The sequence below is a fragment of the Podarcis bocagei genome (genome assembly GCF_964188305.1).
Source record: "Podarcis bocagei genome assembly, chromosome: 15".
NCBI lineage: Eukaryota > Metazoa > Chordata > Lepidosauria > Squamata > Lacertidae > Podarcis > Podarcis bocagei.
The window spans coordinates 3686536-3707601 of NC_138141.1; the positions used below are offsets into that span (position 1 = coordinate 3686536).

At 43.3% G+C, this 21066-nt stretch overlaps 1 long non-coding RNA gene across 8 annotated transcripts in view; it reads right to left on the minus strand.

Annotated features, from left to right (window-relative positions):
• Nucleotides 1-2871: 2871 nt before the first annotated feature.
• The window catches only part of LOC308574263, a 30887-nt gene continuing 12692 nt past the window's right edge, over nucleotides 2872-21066 (minus strand). For 7 of the 8 annotated variants that reach the window (XR_014002407.1, XR_014002408.1, XR_014002409.1 and 4 more), the window contains exon 4: nucleotides 18311-18334. This is a non-coding gene — a long non-coding RNA (uncharacterized lncRNA). Of the gene's footprint in view, nucleotides 6605-10483; nucleotides 10536-18310; nucleotides 18335-21066 lie in introns of those variants that run through there. The other variant, XR_014002406.1, reaches the window with a different exon arrangement.

A 21066-nucleotide genomic window follows, 5' to 3' on the forward strand; every position in this document is an offset into this window, starting at 1 on the left:
TTTAATTATATTTTTATTTGACAAGATTTATGGGTCAGATAAAAATATATAAATAGTCATTAAAAATACTGATAAAATAAAATGTTGAAAACAAAGTCCCATAAACTTGATCAAAATTTATATTAGGGGCTCTACCATTTCTCACATTACTTGCTTTTTTTGACCAAATAAATTGTGTATTAGTTTTCCAGTATTTCCCCAATAATAGACCAATTATAGCAATACCAATTAATTCCCAATTAATACACTTTAGTTAAAGTGGCTCCCTGTGTGGTGGCTTTGATGCATTCCCGAACTTACATTTCTGTGTTCCATAGTCTTATTAATTTCAGTTACATTCCAGTTAAAATAGTAATCTCTTATACAGTAGTTGCATTCTTTATTATTTCTATTTGTGTTATTATATTATATAAATTTTTAAAACTTCAAGTGGGGAGCTCTCTTATCTTTGGTTGGTCCTATGTGTGAAAGCTGTTATGTCCTGTCAGGCGTGGAGAGTCCTCCTCTCCCTTCCGTAACTTCACAGAGAAGAATTAACAAGCAGTTGATATATTTATAGTCCTTTTATTACAGCATCATGTTTCAAGCACAAATACACAGCTCTCCGCAAGGAGGGCAGTTGGCTGCTCTAAATCCTCCTTCCGACTTCCGCAACATTTTAGGTTGCAACGAGAAGTTCCTCCCTCCCCCAACTCCTTTGCTCTCTGATACCTTCGGACCTCCGAGTCCATGGTGAGGGGGTCCTCTCAAGTGACGTCTCAACTAGCTGCCCCCTTCCTTCTGGTTCCCTTGTCATTATCTTGTAGCTGGGTAACTCCTCTGTAAGCTGCTCAGCTTCTGTCTCTCTCTCTGCTTCTGAACACGCTGTGGAAAAGGGGGGGCACTCTCCCCCCCATCTCTCCATCAGAGAGAAGCTGGTCTGCCATAGAACGCATTGCCCAGTCCTCGTCTTCAGACCATTCCCTGACATGTCCATGGAGGGGGAAGAGTCCCCCCCCTTGTCCACAGCATGTTTAGAAGCAGAGAGAGAGAGAGATACAAAGGCTGAAAGCTCCCTATCAGGGATGCTATACTGAAATGCAGGTGTTGCATTGAACTGCGGCATGGGCCAAATGACCCCCAAGATCCCACAGCAATCTCAAAGGCAGATTCTGTTATGCCCCCTGTCTTCCTTTTTTCAAAAAATATTTTTATTAAGCAATTCCAACATAACAAATTATCAAACCATATAATCATGTACTTTCCCCCCACCCCTCTTCCATCCCTCCCTCCCCCCCAACCAGGGACTTCCCTCAGCTCCTCTCTCTGATTTCTCTGCACATATTATTCTCTGCATGTTATAAAATTATACATATCCTTGCGTTGTCTATCTATCATGTTATCAACCAATAAATTTGTGTATGTTTATTCAAAACCTGCCAAGGAGTCCAGTTCATTTTGTTGTCTGTCTTTTTTTTTAAAAGTTGTTAATCAGCCCATCTGGTATGTAGATGCTCATTTTCCTGTTCTGCCTGAGGTCTCAAGTGAGTAGCCAGATGATTCAAGGCTCCTTGCAACAGCCTTCTGATAATTTTAGAGTGAATAAGCATCTCCGAATAGACTCTACTTATTGAAGCCTCTTTTTAAAAGCTCTCTGCCCACTCATCCTCTTTGTTTTCCAAAGCTTATGAACAGCTAAAGCTACTAAGTATGTCTTGTAAAATGAAGTCACTGGTGGATGGAATGGATTGCAAACAAAAACTGTCTGAAACTGTAACCCAGCTGAGCCCAATAAATTGGGAAAGTAGTGACACAAAAGGTACCAGACAACATCACAAAGGACTGATATTTCAACAGCAATGAGAAAGGAATGAGCATCACTGATGCTGATGTAATTATCATTGGGTTGTCTCCAAGTAAGTCCTACTCAGAATAGACTAATAATAATAATAATAATAATAATAATAATAATAATAATAATTTATTTATTTATGCATGCCCCACCCATCTGGCTGGGTTTCCCCAGCCACTCCGGACTTAAGATAGCCACATTCATTAATTTTAATGGATACAATCTTCCACCTCAGTTTTTCAAAATGTTCTACAGAGAAAAGAAAAAACCAGTCCCTACCCACAAATCAACAATCATGTAGACATGACATGAGAAGAAAACGGAATGTGGAGGGAAGAGGAAAGCAAGTTTTGGAGGCTTTGATCTCCTACCCCTCCAAATTTCTCTCCAGGTATCAGGGTGTGTGTCCTTTGAATTTGCCATTCTTCCATTTTAAATACAGTGGTACCTCAGGTTACATACGCTTCAGGTTACAGACACCGCTAACCCAGAAATAGTACCTCGGGTTAAAAACTTTGCTTCAGGATGAGAACAGAAATCATGCTTCGGCGGCGCAGCAGCAGCAGGAGGCCCCATTAGCTAAAGTGGTGCTTCAGGTTAAGAACAGTTTCAGGTTAAGAACGGGCCTCCAGAATGAATTAAGTACTTAACCCGAGGTACCACTGTACTCGATCTCACAAGAATGGAAATAGAATCATAGAATCATAGAGTTGGAAGAGACCACAAGGGCCATCGAGTCCAACCCCCTGCCAAGCAGGAAACACCATCAGAGCACTCCTGACATATGGTTGTCAAGCCTCTGCTTAAAGACCTCCAACGAAGGAGACTCCACCACACTCCTTGGCAGCAAATTCCACTGTCAAACAGCTCTTACTGTCAGGAAGTTCTTCCTAATGTTTAGGTGGAATCTTCTTTCTTGTAGTTTGGATCCATTGCTCCGTGTCCGCTTCTCTGGAGCAGCAGAAAACAACTTTTCTCCCTCCTCTATGTGACATCCTTTTATATATTTGAACATGGCTATCATATCACCCCTTAAATAAAGAGAGACAAAATATCAGGAAACAAAATAAGATCTGAGATCTCAACATAGTACTGAAAAAACGAATATCATCAAGTAACAATAATAATGGTAAGAATAAAGGGGAGATGTTGTAAAACAATGAAGCGAGAAAGGGTACAGATGCTTATAGAGCCCACCTGATCCCAGGGGATGGCACCTATAGACATACCTAGTGGCCACACAAAAGAATCATCAGTAGGGATGTGATGGGGTGACGGTGGAGAGAAAATATCTTAAGCTCCTACTTCCCCAAAGAATAAGCAAACTGAAAGTCGCCTTTCCTTCTAAATTTGCACTTCTCTGAATTTTGCGATGCAGTTCCTCAACCAAGGAAAGTCTACCAAGAATGCATACACAGTGATACCTCGGTTGTCAAACGTAATCCATTCCGGAAGACTGTTCGATCTCCAAAACATTTGACAACCGAGGTGCAAAGGGCGGTCGACAAACTCAATGGAGAAAAAAGAAGAAAAAGCAGCAGAAGCCATTCGACTTCCAAGGAGCGTTCAAAAACGGAAGCAATTACTTCCAGGTTTTCGGCATTCAGGTTTGATTTCCAAGACGCTTGAAAACTGAGGTACCACTGTACTAGGAGAAGGTTCACATAAAAATGCATATATTAATATACATGTGTGTGTGTGTGTGTGTGTGTGTGAATTTGTACAAATGCATTACGTTAGGGGAAGTTGCTTGCAAAAATGTATGTTTGGAGAAATGCACGCTAAAATGCTCCCAAATTTTTATGAGGATTTTTTAAAAGCAGTTTGCAAACTGATGGGGACATATGGCAAACTGAATTCAAGAAATTGAAATTGGCAGATTTATCCATCCTTAACTGTCAACTTATTTCTTCCCCAAGTCTCCTGATGAAGTGTTTCTACAAAGCAGAACAATATTTATTATTATTAAATTTATATACCACCCGTCATCAAGAGATCTCAGGGAGGTTCACACATTGGAAATCCCCCCTCTCAATTCTCCTTGAGCACCAAGAGGAGCTCTGAGCGGTTGCAGCTAGCAATCAATCAATCAATCAATCAATCAATCAATCAATCAGTCAGTCATTTAAAACCATCTCTCTGATCCTTCCTCAATGTTACTGATACAGCATCACTCTGAAGCAATGCCAAGTAGGGGGCACTGGGAAATTTAAAGGGCGTTTGCTCACTGCAGCAGTGCAGCACTCCTCTCAGGCACCACCCACATTGCAGCTGCCCCCTTGCCACCCTCATTTCCCAGTATGTTCTCCAGTGAAAGGGACATTTGGAGGGGATCTGGGACACTTTGCTGACAGCCAGTCTAAAACGGATCTAGGAAATGCTCATCTCTACCTACTTCCTCCTCCTTGACATGCAAGCTGTGCATGTGGTCAAGAACCATTTACTGTGGGGGAAGTATCCATTCAATCTCCTTCCTCTAGCAGTCTGCATTTGTAGAGCATTTCAGATATAGCACATTATGTAGGGATTCTGCATGTCTGTCTTAGCTTTCATCTCCATAAATAATAGTGGCAGCTCCAGGTTTTAGAGAGACCTTGGGAAAGATACTCACTGGGCCCTTGTCCTTTGGGAAAGGACCATAGCCCAACCATAGAGAATCTTCTGTGCATGCAGAAGGGTCTCCAGATAGAGCTAGGAAGACCCTGGAGGGCCACTGCCAGTCAGAGTAGACAATACTGAGCCAGATGAAGAAATTGTCTGACTCAGCATGAGGCAGCTTCTTATGTTCCTGTTTCCTGAATGGACCCACCACCCCTTCATTTTTGCTCTCACTGTCCATTCACTTGATCTCTCCCCCCTGGAACCAACCTGTAGAATCACCCAAAGAAGAAGGGCATGGTAAGCAAAAGATGTTCTTCCCACCATGCTTAGGTGAATGACTCAAAGAGGAGGAGCAGAACCAGAAGGCTCCTGGTTTGGTTTGGTTTTGATTGACAAGACATAAGGGATCAGGTGGTCCCTCACATATGCTGGACCCAAGTTTTTAAGGGCCTTACAACCTTAAAACTGGCCTGGGAGCTTATTCCAGTGGGTCTCCTGCAGTGGAGTGCGCCTTGCCAGGTGCCCAGTGATGTCTGCAACCCCTTTTCTCTCTCCCTCTTTCCCCACATTTAATATAATTTCCTGGTATGCACCATGTGAAAGTCTGTCACACTGAACGGTTCTTCATTACAGATATTTGACACAGATGGAATTTGCCATGGTAGATTATCTCTATCCATTCTTCTAGGATTAGAGCTGCCCCATTAGTGGAACTCTTGGCTCTTCAAGAGGTGGTGATTAGATTATAAAAAGAGGTTGTGACAATGATAAGTAAAGGTTTCATGTGATTACGTAAGGCCACAGTGCAGCGGAAACACCATGGCCTGGCCTGTTTTCCCCCCAACAGGCAAGGTTGTGAACGCTACATCAGGCAAGGATGCCTTGTAATTATGTGATGGATGAGCGAACTTCAGTTTATTTTGCTCCAAAATGTGGTTTCAATCACCCAGAGAAGGCCAAACCAGATATGCACCCCAAAGTTGATCTTTGAGGAAAAGCTGTAGAGGAAACATCCATTGGCCTGTCCCTCATTGCCATGGTCCTTATCCAAATTGCTGAGCATGTATGCAGCTGCTATTTAACCACCTTTAAAAGTAAAAGACCCAATATATGAATCTTCCATTTCAGATACACATACTGGTCTGCCCTTATGATATGTTTGGTTGCAGCTTTAGGGAACAGCAGGCATTGGGCAGAAGGAGTCTGTTTCTCTTCCCCAGTGCCTTGGTCTCAACTGACTTGGGTGTTACTACAACTGCTGGCAGGAACTAGTGGGAATTCCAGTTCAAAACAGCTGAATGACACCAGGATAGGGATGACTGACTGAGACAGTGAATGCTGCTTTGGTGGGTAAACACTGGGGAGCCCTGTTACCCAGAGCTTAACTGCAGAACTGCTGGGTGCATTTGAGGAAGTGATGGGAAACCTGTGGCCATTGAGTTGTTCTTGCACTCCAAATCCCATCATCAGCATCTAGCATTGGTCAGAGATGATGGGACATAAAAGCCAACTCCAGGGGGCTATGGGTGCTTGGGCACTCACAATAATATAGTTTCAACATCTGAAAGGTCACAGGCAGGTATGGATGAACCTTTCAACTTCAGTCTATCTTAGCTTCTCATTTTACTTTAGTTCAATTCACTACATTTTCACATTAGTTTCCAATTAAAAAAATAATAATGTCCCCATGAAAATTTATCAGCATTTGTTCTATTTTGCCTAAAATGCATATGTTTGCAAGCAGTTTTATCTAATGCAGTGCATTTTGTACATTATTTCCCTTCACATTTTTAACATGTTCTTTGACTGGAGAACTGTGTAATATTTAGTGCTGGCCCACCCATGAGGCAAGGTGAGGTGAGTGCCTCAGGTGGCAGGACCCACAGAGGCAGCAGATCTGGTGTCTAACTAATGCATTGCCTGCTGCTACTTCTTCTTCTTCTTCTTTCTGCTGCTGTGGTAACAGTGTCATCTGCAGCATGCTTCTTGGAGGCCGGATCTGTCATCTCCTTGGCAGCCCCTTCCAATGCCACCAGTACAGCCACCTCTTGGTGAATAGCTGGTCTCCTCTCACCCATGTTCCTGATGTAGATCTTCACTCACCCCTTATTCCTTGGTGGAGAGGCACTATTTTGTGGTTCACCTCAGCTGCCCAAATGTCTTGTGTTGGCCCTGGTGATGAAATATCATGTACAAAATGAAAACAGAAGAAGAGAAGAAGAAGAAGAAGAAGAAGAAGAAGAAGAAGAAGAAGAAGAAGAAGAAGAAGAGTAGTAGTAGTAGTAGTAGTAGTAGTAGTAGTAGTAGTAGTTTGGATTTGATATCCCACCTTATCACTACCCGAAGGAGTCTCAAAGCGGCTAACATTCTCCTTTCCCTTCCTCCCCCACAACAAACACTCTGCGAGGTGAGTGGGGCTGAGAGACTTCAGAGAAGTGTGACTAGCCCAAGGTCACCCAGCAGCTGCATGTGGAGGAGCGGAGACGCGAACCTGGTTCACCAGATTACGAGACTACCACTCCTAACCACTACACCACACTGGCTCTGTCCAATCCTCTTTTAAAGCTATCCAAGTAGGTGGTCATCACCACATCTTAGGGAAGGCAGGCAGGCAGGTGGGCAGGACAAGGAATAAGGCAAAAGACAGCACCATTTAAACATCATTTAAATACTCTTTGAAATAAAAAAGTTCATCTGCAGATGGAAAGCCAGTAGGAAGAGAAGCAAACAAAGCACTCTGGACAGAGAGTTCCACCCAGCTTGGACTCCATCACATTACATGCTGTTCATGCCAACTCAGTTGCAATGCAGGAACACTTGTATTGCTGTATTATTTCCTCTTAGTTGCAGGAAAGAAGCTTATGTGTTCCTAAGGCTTATTCTTGGCAAATCAATTCAACTCTTGCTCAAAGCTGGGTGTGTAACTAAACTACCCACTAAGCTCAGAGAATGTCCTTCTGTCCTAAAGGGGGTGACAGGGTCTCCCAATTAGGGATTACTCTGAAGCAGGGGTCAGTCCTGGGACACGTGAAGAAATATAGATTGGGAGTGCCTGTGGCTTTGTGAAGAGGACATTTCCTTCAAAGCATGAACAAGAATGAACAAGAATGCCAAATATTAAAGATTAAGGAACAGGATGCAACTGGCCCCAGTTTCAGCATGGGCTTTTAGAAGTTAATCACTAGTCCTGACATCAAGCCCACAGCCAGGAGCAACCTTTCCTTCTCGGAAACCTTGGGGAGGGGGGGCATATGCCAGTGGTGGCTGGGGCTAGAGGCAAAAGTGGACAGATCAATGAATGTGATTTTTTCCTTTGTGCAGTACAGTAGATTGATTTCCACACACATACACATCCTTCTCTATCTTCCATCCATCCAGGCAAGCAAGCAGCACTCTTTGTGTACAAGGGCACATTCCAGGCAGGCAAAGCAAGGCTGGTGAGGGTTGTGGCCGAGGAGAATCCCAAAGGCCAGATCGAAAGGCATGGAGGACCACATTAGTCTCTTGGACCTGATCGGTAGTATCATAGAATGATAGGGAAGGGACCCCAAAGGCAATCTAGAATGCCTGACAGATGGCCATCCAACCACTGCTTAAAACCTCCAGTGAAGAAGTTCACACTGCCTGATGGACTAGATCAAAGGAGAGCTGGGTCCAAATTGCCATGCTCACTTCTTCATTTCCCCCTATCATAAATTCAGTTCTCCACATTTCTGCAGCAATTTATGGTTTGTTCATTGTTGTTGTTTTTTTAAAAAAAATCCTCAAGAAAATACACCATCAAATTTCTCCTAATGTGACTAATGTGAACATTTTTCAAGAAATGTCTCCTAATACAATGCATTTTTCTGTGTTATTTTCAATAATGCATTCATTTTTATGTGGACTTTCTCCTAGCCTATATATTTTTGTAAACACTGGCTGGATAACTGCATTTCAGGGAAATGGGAATTTGGAAGGGTGGCTGTGTGTTTTGGTAGCCATATTGTTTCAAAAATTGTGAATTTGATAGTTTTGGCTTTAAATGCAAACTGAATTGAATCCTCCCCACCCAGATACCTGCACCAAACTAAAGGCCCTGGTCTTAGTGGGCATAAGACAAACCGTAAGACAGGGGTGCAGAAAGTCAGGTGTTCACCTTTTGCAAGGTGAAAGGAGGGCAATGCCATGCAGTGCCATGCTGATCTGTTTTGCAGTGTTTGAAGAAGGCCATTAATAAGGCAAAGCAGACATCTAGCTGTCAGGGATGTCTTCTTCATCGAATATTGTGTTCTGGTTTGCTGCCCTGGGTGTGGGCTGCTCATCCCTCGCAATGCAATCGAGACCTGGTCACAGAGGCCACTTGAAATGGCGACAGGTCAGTATGGGATGCAAACACACTGTTCAGGTATGAATGTTCCAGGGAGAGTGATCTGTGTGATGCAGCCAAGAGCAGGGGGGTAACTTCAGGGAGATGTTTTTGAGGTACTTTGAGGGGTTTGATTAAGGACAATGAAGATTAATCAAGCTTGCTGACATGTGTCCCATATATCATTCTTTGTACAGCTCTGGGGCTCCTGTGAATCATGGAGAGTAAACAGCTTCAGAAAAGATGGACCAAATAAGAGCTCTGAGATTAATATGTAGGAAGAGAGATGCTGGACATTTATTTCAGTTTAAGTTTTCTCTGTTATTATCATTACTGATAAATTTATATATATACATATAAAAGATTTCATACATATTGTTACAATATAAACATCACAGCACCAGCCTGCTCCTTAAAAGCAAGTGACCCTAAGAGAGAAACAAGATACAAAGGTTCACCCTATATATACTTAAAAACACAAGACCAGGAAGAATGACAAGATAATAAAATAATCTTAATAATCATAGGGGGAAATTTTTTTTTAAGAATGAGTGACATAAAATATATTCCATGTTTGCTACAACTATATTTATTATTATAATTGACCAAGGGACTTTGGGAATTTTAACTTCATGAGGGAAATAGGGGTCGCCTAACAACTCTCAGGGACGCGCTTGGTGCCTGGGACTTGCCGATTAGAAGGTCGGCGGTTCGAATCCCCGTGACGACTCTGGGGTTGCAGCGCTCATCTCGCTTTACTGGCCGGGGGAGCCAGCGTACAGCTTCTGGGTCATGTGGCCAGCATGACTAAGCCGCTTCTGGTGAACCAGAGCAGCACACGAAAACGCCGTTTACCTTCCCGCTGGAGCAGTACCTATTTATCTACTTGCACTTTGACGTGCTTTTGAACTGCTAGGTTGGCAGGAGCAGGGACCGAGCAACGGGAGCTCACCCCGTCACGGGGATTCGAACTGCCGACCTTCTGATCGGCAAGCCCTAGGCTCTGTGGTTTAGACCACAGCGCCACCCGCGTCCCTCATTTGCAGAATACTCTCTACAATTTTGATGGGTCTGATGTTATTGTGGAGTGTTCGTTGCTAGTCTTAACCTTTAAAACCCTTAATGACTTACATGCTCACTACCACAGCAACCATTTGAAAATTGCAGAGTCTTGCAATGCACTGTGCTAAATCCTGTATGGTTTTTAATTGCATTTTAATTGCATTATATTATATTATATTATATTATATTATATTATATTATATTATATTATATTATATTATATTATATTATATTATATTATATTATATTATATTATATTATATTGAATTGTATTCTATCATATAATAATTTGAATTTCATAGAATTCACATAGAATTCAAATTGTAACATAATGAAATATAAGAAGGAATACAAATACCATGAACAATCAATATTTAATCCAATAGATGTGCCATCACCTGTCTTCAACCACAAATCCACAGACATGCCACAGACTACCTGAATGAAGCTTGTGGTCCACTGATGGCATACAAACCACAGTTTGGGAACCTCTGGCTTAGGATCTGGACTTCCTTTTTGTTTGTGGTCCTCCGTCTCTCTGCACTCCTGATAATGATTTGAGGCCCTGCCTCAAATTCCTCAACGGCAAGAGGCAAGACTGGAGTCAACCAGGGACAGGACATTTCTATTGAGGCACCTACCTTGTGCATTGCCAGGCTCCATCACTGTGTGCTTCAGGTGAGTGGTGAAGACCTGGATTTTAAAAAAGATCATGCATTTTTTTCTGGCTCAGGCCGATATTAAAAGACCCCACACAGACCTACTATTTCCAGAATTCACTGGAAAGAGAGGTTAAAGGTTAAACCACTATGAAAATCGTAGTTCTATGAGGGGAATAGGGATCACCTTGCATCTCTCAGCACTCTTAACAAACAACCTGCTCTAGATCTTTGAGGGAAACAATGACTGGTATGATACAGCTTTCAATGTATGGAGTGGATGTAGCCTTATTACATGTCATTGCCAGTTGGCTGACTTTTGTACATGCAATGGTAGAAGACAGTGTGCCAGATTAATCCCTGGGGATAACCCTAGGCAGTCCAATTTTTTTGGGGGGTGTCTTGCAAAGTATATGCTAATATGTTTTTGAAATTTTTTTTCAAGATCAAAGAAATATTATTTTGATCTGTTGTTGTCGGGCCCCTAAAAGGCTGGTGCCGACTCTGCCTCTTTGGTAATCCGGCACTGGAGACACTACCTTGTTCTTTGCCTCAGGCAGCAAAATGTCTTGAGCTGGCCATCCAGTGCTGGCTTTCTTTAGACAAAAACATTTTTGTGTTTGAGGTATGGGTGTGCACACAGAAGCTGTATTAGGTATTAAAAGAAGGTGCTGATCTCAGTACTGTAATATAATAGCCTTTCAAGGAGAAAGGTTGCATCCTTAAGAAGGGAACCCATAATAATAATTCACTTCAGCGAAAGCTTGATAATTGTTTCATAATTGTTTTGCTTGGCCTCCTGCCAAGATCTGATTCTGAACTCAAAGAAACAGACAAAAGGAGAGTCATGCCAAGTAGATTTATGTGTGTGATATGAGGAATGTTTGAAACCACATTTCACTCATGTTTTCACTTGTTTCTGGTATCTTCCTCAGCTGTCTAAAGTTGGCCGAAGGCTTATGTAGCATTAATGTTGTATCAAAACACTTTGGAGTCAGCCAGTCGGGGGCCAATTACTTTGGTCCCAACTGGACTAAAGTTACCTGCAACAAAATCTCATGGCAATCAACAGGAGCCAGAACTCACTACAGCCCCATTTTTATTTCAGGGGAATCCAAACAAGGCTAACTTTAGCTGGATGGGGTCCTTTAGGTTCCATACTGTTCTCCACCAGATGGAAGGTGGGTGTTTCCTCAAAGCTTTTCATCCTTTTTCTACCATTGATATTCTCCATCACTTGATGGAAGAAAATCATCATCATCAAACCTTTATTGGCATCACTTACAAACATTCAGAATAAATAGGCCAATGTGATCTCATCGCCATTTCAACAGTACAGTCATTTGCCAAAGAGAAAAAGAGGCGAGCAATCTATTTCACCTCTGTGGGACTCCAGCGTGGGCAGGGTCCTGTAGCGTACTTACGTGGCAGAAAATCAAATAGAGGAACTTAGCTACTGTCTTGGTGAGCTTCTGGTCTCTCCCCTGTAATAAGAAGCGTATAACCTCTGTCTCTGGTTTCCATGTATGCTCGTTAGTTTGAATCTTTATGTACTGAGGATGTGGTACCTGGGGGAGTGGATTGATTATATATTCTGGCACTCTCGCTGGAAAGACAAATTTACATTGAAGGGGGAGATGGTCAGTAAGCATAGGATCACCCATGTGGAACTCTGCCACAAGGGGCAGCAATTTAGTGGGGGCCAGAATATAGTCTACCACACTATCTCCTTGTGGGGAGAGGAAAGTAAAATTCCCAGAGCCTTCCCAGTCTGGCAGCCCATTAAGCCACACCAAAGCCTTGGTGGTAGTCAGCTTGGTGAGCCGTAAGCCAGCCAGGTAGATTTCTAAGTCCCGTGATTCTTGTTCCCATAAGCGGAAGAGCAGTAGAGTCCAAGATCTCCCAAGCTTTTGTATATACTTCTTGCCCTTGGCCTAGGCGGGCATTAAAATCCCCTGTCAGGACAATAGGTAAATTGGGGCAAATGGTGTCCAGATTCTCGAGCAGATGTGCAAGGAGATCCCATTGATGGTTCTTGGCTGTGACAGTAGAGGAGGGAGAAATATACACATTGACCAGTAACATGACCTGGCTTTCCATCTCTATCTTTGTTGCTAAAAGTTTGCAATTTGCATTGGCCGAGAGAATGTGTTCACATTTTATATGGGGAGCCACCAGGGTTAGCAAGCCACCCGAGGGGCTGCCTTGCTTGTGGAGTTTGACTGCCGGAACCGCAAAGGTGTTATAGCCGGCAAAGTCAATGTGCCTTGTCGACCAAGTTTCTTGTAAACAAACTATGTCGTGCTCTCTTATTAACTGTCCTCAAGTTGCCAGTTTGGGAGGCGAGATCGCTAGGACTGAGAGCATCAACAGGAATGTGCGTCCCAGAAATTGTTCCTGGGGGTTCTTCTTCTGTTGAGGTGTCCTCTAGTGCTGGCATAGCCAATCAGCATTTGCAAGGCAAGATGAAGGTTGATGTACTAAGATATTAACTTCTTGCAGATGGGCTTTGAGGCAGTCCTGGAACACAGGTGGGAGAATAGGTTGCTTTTTACTTTGTTAGGCATTATGTTACCTAGCGAAAATGTTTCTGGTTGGTCCTCGGCTGGAGGCAATTGCAGCTCAGCACTCGGGGCGATCAGCTTCCCAGTGTGTGTCTCCTGATCGAGTTCAGACAATCCCCCAGACATCTGTGTAGTTTCTGATCTTGCTTGCTTGTCCTCTGTAACTGTGGTCAAAGTCTGTTCTATGGACAGAAGTGTGGATGAAATATCTATAGTGTCATACATGTTGATTCGGCGTATAGTTGGATCCAGTCCCTTGGTCTGCAAATGCCTTTCTTGGTTGGGTGAGCCCCTTACTGGGGATTCCTCCTGTAGAAAAACCAGCATCTCCTCTTTGATGGAGGAAAATGTTACAAGTGTATTTTTCTCAAGTACACCGGAATTATACAGGAATTATATTAATGAGGTGAGGTGTTGTGTTCCATCAAAAACATTTCAAAGCAAGAATGTGGCCTCCGGGTCTCTCTATTGAGTCCTTGGGACTCTCCCAGGGCCCCTCAACTCCCCAGCCCACACCCTCTTTGGCCTTGTCTGCACCCTTCTTGAGTGCTTGGGGTTGGAATGTGCCCTTATAGGATGATAATGCCTTTGCCTTTTGCTGGCCTGGTTGTAGTGATGTGGGTGCGGGAGAGTGTGTGTGGAAACCTCTGACTTTTGCATAACTGGAACATAGCTTACGGTACAAAAGGAAGAGCCACATCCATTACACCACCCACTTCTGCCACAGCCCTCCATCTGAGAAAGGGGTCCCACCTCTGTTTTAAATGAACCATCTGTACACTTTTTCTAAGCAAGTGCCACTAAAATGGCTGGGAGCTGTGAAATATATTTTGATTATCTGCATGAATGGGTGAGGGGCACTGGTGGTGGCAGAAGCAAAGGAATCAGAGGCATAAGATGACATTGTACACGTGTCTACTCAGAAGCAAGTCTCACTTATTTACTCCCTGATAATGGTGCTTAGGATTGTAGTCTCATGAAGGGATTTATTCCATGGAAAGTAAAACCTTGAAAACTGTTAAACAACAAACGAATGAGGTATATTTTCGACACCTTCATACTCAACACATTTATCCAGAAGATAGTATTTCACTGGACAGCTCTAGCAATAGCATCATTCTCATGAAGCTTCTGTAGAAGAGAATACAGTATCAAGTAAATGATTTCAATTTTGTTTTTCATTTATTGTTCTTCTTTATAAAGGTAGAAAAGCTATTTTGTATACAGTGGTACCTCGGGTTACATACGCTTCAGGTTACATATGCTTCAGGTTACAGACTCCGCTAACCCAGAAATAGTGCTTCAGGTTAAGAACTTTGCTTCAGGATGAGAACAGAAATCGTGCTCCGGCGGCATGGTGGCAGCAGGAAGCCCCATTAGCTAAAGTGGTACCTCAGGTTAAGAACAGTTTCGTGGTTAAGAACGGACCTCCAGAACGAATTAAGTACTTAACCCGAGGTACCACTGTACTTGCGCGCCTTGCTTCATTAATCACAGGCACATATTACTCAAATTCCATTGAAGGGCAGGTGGAGTATGGAGTAACCGGTAAATGAAGTACTTTCTCTAGTTCTGATTTATAATGGCACACAGGAGTCAGACCATTGATCCATCTAGCTCAATATTCTTTACTCTGACTGGCAACAACTGTCCAAGGTTTCTTGCCTTACCTAGAAATGCTGGGAATGGAAGCAGAAACAGAAGCTCTGCCCTTCCCAAATAATGGAGGGAGTACTTGGCGGATGTGCTTTTCTGTGTTATGTAATATGCTAAGCATTCTATGAATTTTATCTCTCTTCCTGGTTTCAGTAAGATAGGCTTGTACTGTTAGAGCAATACTGCAGTTGTGGGAGCTGAGTCAGAGAGAACGGCGGCTTGGCTAAGGCCACTTCATGAGCTCATAGCTGGGGTGAGATTTTAGCTAGTGCTGAGCTACAGATGCTACCCCATTCCAGTGGGTCCATTCACCTGACACAGAATGAGGGACATCCATGGGAATCCTAAAATAAATATGCATATGGGGGCTGACTTTGACAGGGGACAGCAGCTTCTCCTCCTTCTTTAAACTGAGAGACAGAGTGGAGCAACCGCCTCAGGTGGCAGAGGCTAGGGAGCAGTGGTGGAAGCCCCCCACCCCATTTCTCCTGAACCCCACGACTATTCCTCCAAATTAGTTTGTTGCTCTCAAGTGTAAATGAGGACATGATCCCACCACCAGAGATGCAGTAACATTTAACTGTCAATCCTGTTGCCTTCTGTATACAGTGTAGAGGTTAGAATGAGCCAATGTGGTATGGTGGTTAGAGTGTTACACTACAACCTGGTATACTAGATCTCAAATTCCCACTTGGCCATGAAACACCATCAGTCTATCTTACTGCAAAGATTTGTTGTGATTTTTGATGATAGAAGGCAGCTGTTTCCATTCTGACCTGTATTTGTCACTATCAGCACTGTTTCCATTCTGCAGTAATTCAGTTACAGTGGTGCCTCGGGTTACATATGCTTCAGGTTACAGACTCCGCTAACCCAGAGATAGTACCTTGGGTTAAGAACTTTGCTTCAGGATGAGAACAGAAATTGTGCTCCGGCGGCATGGCGGCAGCAGGAGGCCCCATTAGCTAAAGTGGTGCTTCAGGTTAAGAACAGTTTCAGGTTAAGAACGGACCTCCGGAACGAATTAAGTACTTAACCCGAGGTACCACTGTACCACTGTAATGGGGTAGGAGAGCTGAAAATAATGTCAATATATTTCACATCTGGCAACCAATGCACCCCTTCAGTTTCAGATAGTACATGGGTAGACAAGTCTAAAAAGCCCGGGACACAAATTTTCACAGCTCTCTTACCAGACATAATGTATTGGAAGTGTATACTCAATTCTGACCAAACTAAGCCTCCTAGTGTTTATTTTACTCTGGGGGGCTTATGATAAAGCCCCCTCAGATAGCAGGGGCACAAGGGATGGGTGGATCTATTTGTATTCAGCATATCTTTTAAATGCACTCATTCATAAATCAATCCGACCCCGGTTCTGCATTAGTCTCTGGAGAGAGAGAGAGAGAGATTCCATTCAAACATGAATGTTTTTGAACATATATGATCACAAAACACACATTTCTAAAGGCATTTTATGGAGAAAACCCCCCAAACCCATGCATTTTAAGTTGATCCCTTTTTGAGCTCAGAGCAGCACTACAGAATTTCCAACCCACACATTAGCATGTGAGCTACAGATCAGGAGAGTTCATACTGGAATTTGCAAAGAACAGATTTCTCCAGCATTGTGCGTAGAAGGGTCTCCAAAATGCATCTCATTGTGGCAGCAGGTTATTCTGAGAACAGGCATTCCTTCAGATGCTTAGGTTCCGAACAATGAATGGCTACAAGCACCGGCATGTCATGCTTCATGTACAATAAGAGAGATCTAAATGGCCACAGCATCTGGAATGCTGTGATTTGATGAGGCAGAAATACTTCCTCAAGAGCTGCAAGAAGTCATTCATTCAGTAGAATCTTCTTGAAGCCTTCAGATACATAAGTTGCTTTGTTCCTTGCTCTTGCTCTTTGGGATTCAGCTGTGACTGTGGCCAACAGCATGCAATTTCTGTGCCCACACAGAATTGTTAAGGTCTCTTTGACTTGGAGTAAAGTTTACCTTGGTTGCACAGTTGGGGAGTTGGGTCCAGAGGACTCTGCCTTCCAGAAAAAAATTTGGCACTCCCTAGACTTTCTCCCTGTGCTCACCTCCTTAGGAAAACTGCAGGAAGAGAGAGTGATCCAGCAACATTTGAGCATTTTGCATTATCTTTGGTTCTTCCCAACTTCCTATCCTTTAGAGCAGCCAGATGCAAAAGTGCAAGGCTGCTGAATCTATAAGTGTTCTGTAGAAGAGGCCATTTCAGCAGGTAGAATCACAGACACTTAGGTTGGCAACTAAGTGACTATTTTATTCACAGAGTATCTAGAACCTTCTTTTAATACCTAATGGTTTGTAACACCACACAAGTCTCCTTCCACTGGCAGTAAAACAAAGATGTAAAAAGATTTCAAATGACTTAAAATAAAAGTACTTGATTTTTCTAAAAAGGATTGTGCAATATTTGGGTTAATGAAGATGTAGGCTGCAAAATCTTTCTTTTGGAGAAATTAAGTTCACTTGATTTTTCTTGCAGCTGGGAGGCATCAGCCACATGACTCCTTCTTGCTTGTTCCAGGAAGCATGAAGAGAAGAAGTAAGAAGGAGGTGCTGCTGAGAGCCTGCAAAGCCACACCCACTTGCAACCTGAGTTCTGGGTCAGGTTAACTCTTTTGTGCATGCAAGTGTGAGTCAGTAACGGTATATTTCAACACTTTTTATATCAGCTGTGCAGAAGTGAGATAACCAGATCAAAATGTTCAGTGTATAAACTAGTGGGTTGGGAAATGATGTGATCTATCAAAGAGGACATTTTGACAGGCCAGCTGGTTAAAAATATTTGTTTCTCTCTTTGTGGGAATTGGATTAGAAGCAGCTTTACCTGTGAGAATAATTAGGGAGCAGGGCATTAAGGGGGAATGTGTGTATGTGTGTGTGTGTACATTAAGCTAAGAGAAGGAAATCAGGCTTCCAAGGTGAATGTGAAAAAGCAGAAAGGGTAAATCTACATGAGTGATCGCAGTGCTGGTATATCTCCTAGTGCATTGTTAAAGATAGCAAATGAAGTTGCTGGATTGGGACCTACAGCAAAACTGGAAAAAGCAAAGCTGGGGTGGGGGAAGATAATGGTATGAATGAATGGATGCAATTTACCCGTTATATTCAGAGATCCAGTGTGTTGTAGTGTTTGAAGTGTCGGTCTAGGACCTGAGAAACCAGGGATCAAACCCCACTCAGCTATGAAGCTCACTGGATGATCTTAGGCCATCATTGTTGCTCAGCCTAATCTACCTCACAGGGTTGTTTTGAGGGTAAAATGGAGGGAGGAGAAATATATACACACCATTTTGAGCTCATTGGAGAAAGATAAGTACAGTCATACCTCGGGTTAAATATGCTTCAGGTTGAGCGTTTTCAGGTTACGCTCCGTGGCGACCCGGAAGTAACGGAACATGTTACTTCCGGGTTTCACCACTCGTGCATGTGCAGACGCTTAAAATGACATCACACGCATGTGCAGAAGCGGTGAATCACGAACTGCGCACGTGCAGACGCGCAGTCACGGGTTGCATTCTACTCAGGATGTGAACAGGGCTCTGGAACGGATCCCGTTTGCATCCAGAGGTACCACTGTAAAAAAAAAAAAAGCAACAATTGATTGTCTAAAGAAAATTGAAATGTTTAGAAGTTTTGCAACTTGTTTAGAAATTGCAAAAACATCTGTAGGACACCAGGATGGTGAAAGCTTCTCTAACCATGATTTTTGCTCTATCCATAGCCGAGATTATTTGTGTGTGTAATTTATTATTTATTTCAGTTTTCAAACTATAACAACATGCAGATAAACAACTGAACAGAGTATGTGACGTTACAGCTTATGAGTCTACTGAACTCTTCACACCTGCTAAGATCATGCTGCTTTTTGTATTTTTTCTTTGTTACAGGTTGTGTTTCTGGAGTGAGGTATACAGTGCCATATAGTCGGCGGGGGGGACTAGTTCTCTCAGACTTTCATGCAGTTCAAATTCTTGGACTGATTGCCAATTACCTAGTGGGTGCTGTTCAAAGTGCTGCTTTCGGTGTATAAAGCCATACACAGCTTGGAACCGGGATATCTGAAAGATCGCCCAGCTGATTATTCTGCAGGTGAGGACCACTTGCTTGTGGCACCTTATCAGAAGTTCCATTGTGAACAGTATGAGAACCAGTCCTTCCATGTCATTGCACGTACCCTTTGGAATTCCCTCTCGTTTAATATTAGACAAGCACCACCTCTGTTGTCTTTTCAGACCTTCTGAAGAACTTCCTCCTTCAACAAGCCTTTTAAGCTGAGATCTATCCCAGTCTGCATCCATATTGGAATTCTGTTTAGGATATTTCAAATATGCTTTTATTGCTTTATCACTACTTGTTTGCTGACTGAGCACCTTTGGGAGAAAGGGCAGGACATAAATTCAAATCACCACCACCACAAATTGGGTTGGTCTTTGTAAAGTAAAATTGTGAATATGCAATCAAAACAAAAAAGGCCAAATAATACCAGTCAACAGGGGGATGATGTGTGGGCAAGTGAAGCTGTCTTGGAGGAGTAGGTATTTGGGGCCAACCTCTACTCTAGGAGTGGGAAACCTTCTCAGTCTGAGGTCTGCATGCCAGTGCTGGGCAAGATCAGGCACAAAAGTAGGTATGGCTACAAGTGTACAATTTTGCCCTTAAACAGGATGGTTTGTCCTCCATCCAGGTGAGCAAAAGCCTTCCTCACAAGGACACATCCCACCCAGGCAAAATTGCTCAAAGAGGATGCAAAGCTGGAGTGGTAAAGGACACGGCCTGAGGGCCAGATAGAGAGGGTGGGGGAGGGGCTGCTGCATTTGGGCTCTGGGTCAAATGGGGTGAGATCCCCACCCCTGCTTATTCTGTTGCAGGCTCCAAAAATCATTATGTGCAGCCATAGCTACAGGTTTGTTTTGTGCCAGAGGTTCATGATATTAGTTCCCCATTGCTTATCTCTTTAAGAACTGAGATTTCTGCACCTTTCTGCAAGGAGTGCCAAGCAGGACCTTGAGGCAAGATTTAGCTAGGCCTGTGACCTGTATGTAGCTGGGCACAACTCCCACATTCCCAGAAAGGGTTTTATTAAAGATTTTCTTGGTTTACAAAAGTATGTGCAATGTCTCTCTTTTCAAGTAACATTTTTTTACAGATCAGTTTTGTTTGTTGAGACATTAGGAGGAAAAGGGGGAGAGAGGTGGAGGGGGGAGAGGTGGGGTGGCGATGTTTCTATTTTATATAATATATGTGAGGGTTTGTGTCAGCCTGTTCACTTGTGTTCCTTTGGTGGTGAGAGAGGTTGGGGTTGGCCGAGGGTGTGGTTGTTCATTTGTGATTGGTGTGGTGATCTTTGTTTTCATGTGCGAGTGGGGTGGGTGGGTGTTTTGGATCAGGTTAGCAATATTGATTTGTATGCTGTTGGTGGATTTTTGTCATTGTCTGTGTTCGGCTGTGTATGTGATAAAGGGCAGCCATACCAGGGTGAAGGCATCTTCTTCTATTTGTCCCCGTGTCAGTTTCAGTTTAACCATCCCGGAAAGATGTCCATGCTGACTGGGGCTGATAAGAGTTGGAGTCCAACAGATGGAGGGTTCTCCATCTGTGGCTTAGACCTTCCTTTCCAGACTCAAGGCCTTTAGAATAGGTTTTAGCACACAGTGCAGCTATGTGGACACAAGATGTTTTGTTCCAGCAGTGCAATGGACATATGATGTAACAGGCAGATGGGAACTAATGACGTGAGTGGTTTGCAAAATTACCTAATCCTTACGCTATGTCTTGTATCAGCTGTACTGCTAGTTCCAGTAAGGAGGACAACGGAACCAACAAGGAAGACAATAAACATTGTTACCATCACTATCTTCATTCAAGGAAGAATGGCAGAAAGTTTTATTAATGAAGTACTGTGGTGTCCAAAATGGACACGAATGAAAGGAGAGGGAGGAATGGGAACATGTCATGTAGATTCACATCATTTTTACAAGAAATCAAATGAGGAAAATGACAGATATTATGAAAGGTGTCAATATGTATCATCCTTCCCTGTCTCTGAGTCAGGACATACAAAGAGAAGTATTTCTTGACTCGCTGAGGGATGACGACGAATGAGGAGGAGGCGGAGCTGGCGCCACAGCATTAAGCTGCTACACACGCCCCCGGAGGCACGTGATTGGCTGCCTCCGGTGGGCGTGGGCGCCAGCCAGGTAAGGAGGGGAGGGGGCTAATGCCCCCTACCCGGGGCGGAGCTCGGTCTCCCGCCCACAACCACTCCCCTCTCTTCCAGGGAGGAGAGTCTTTATCAGATTAAAAAA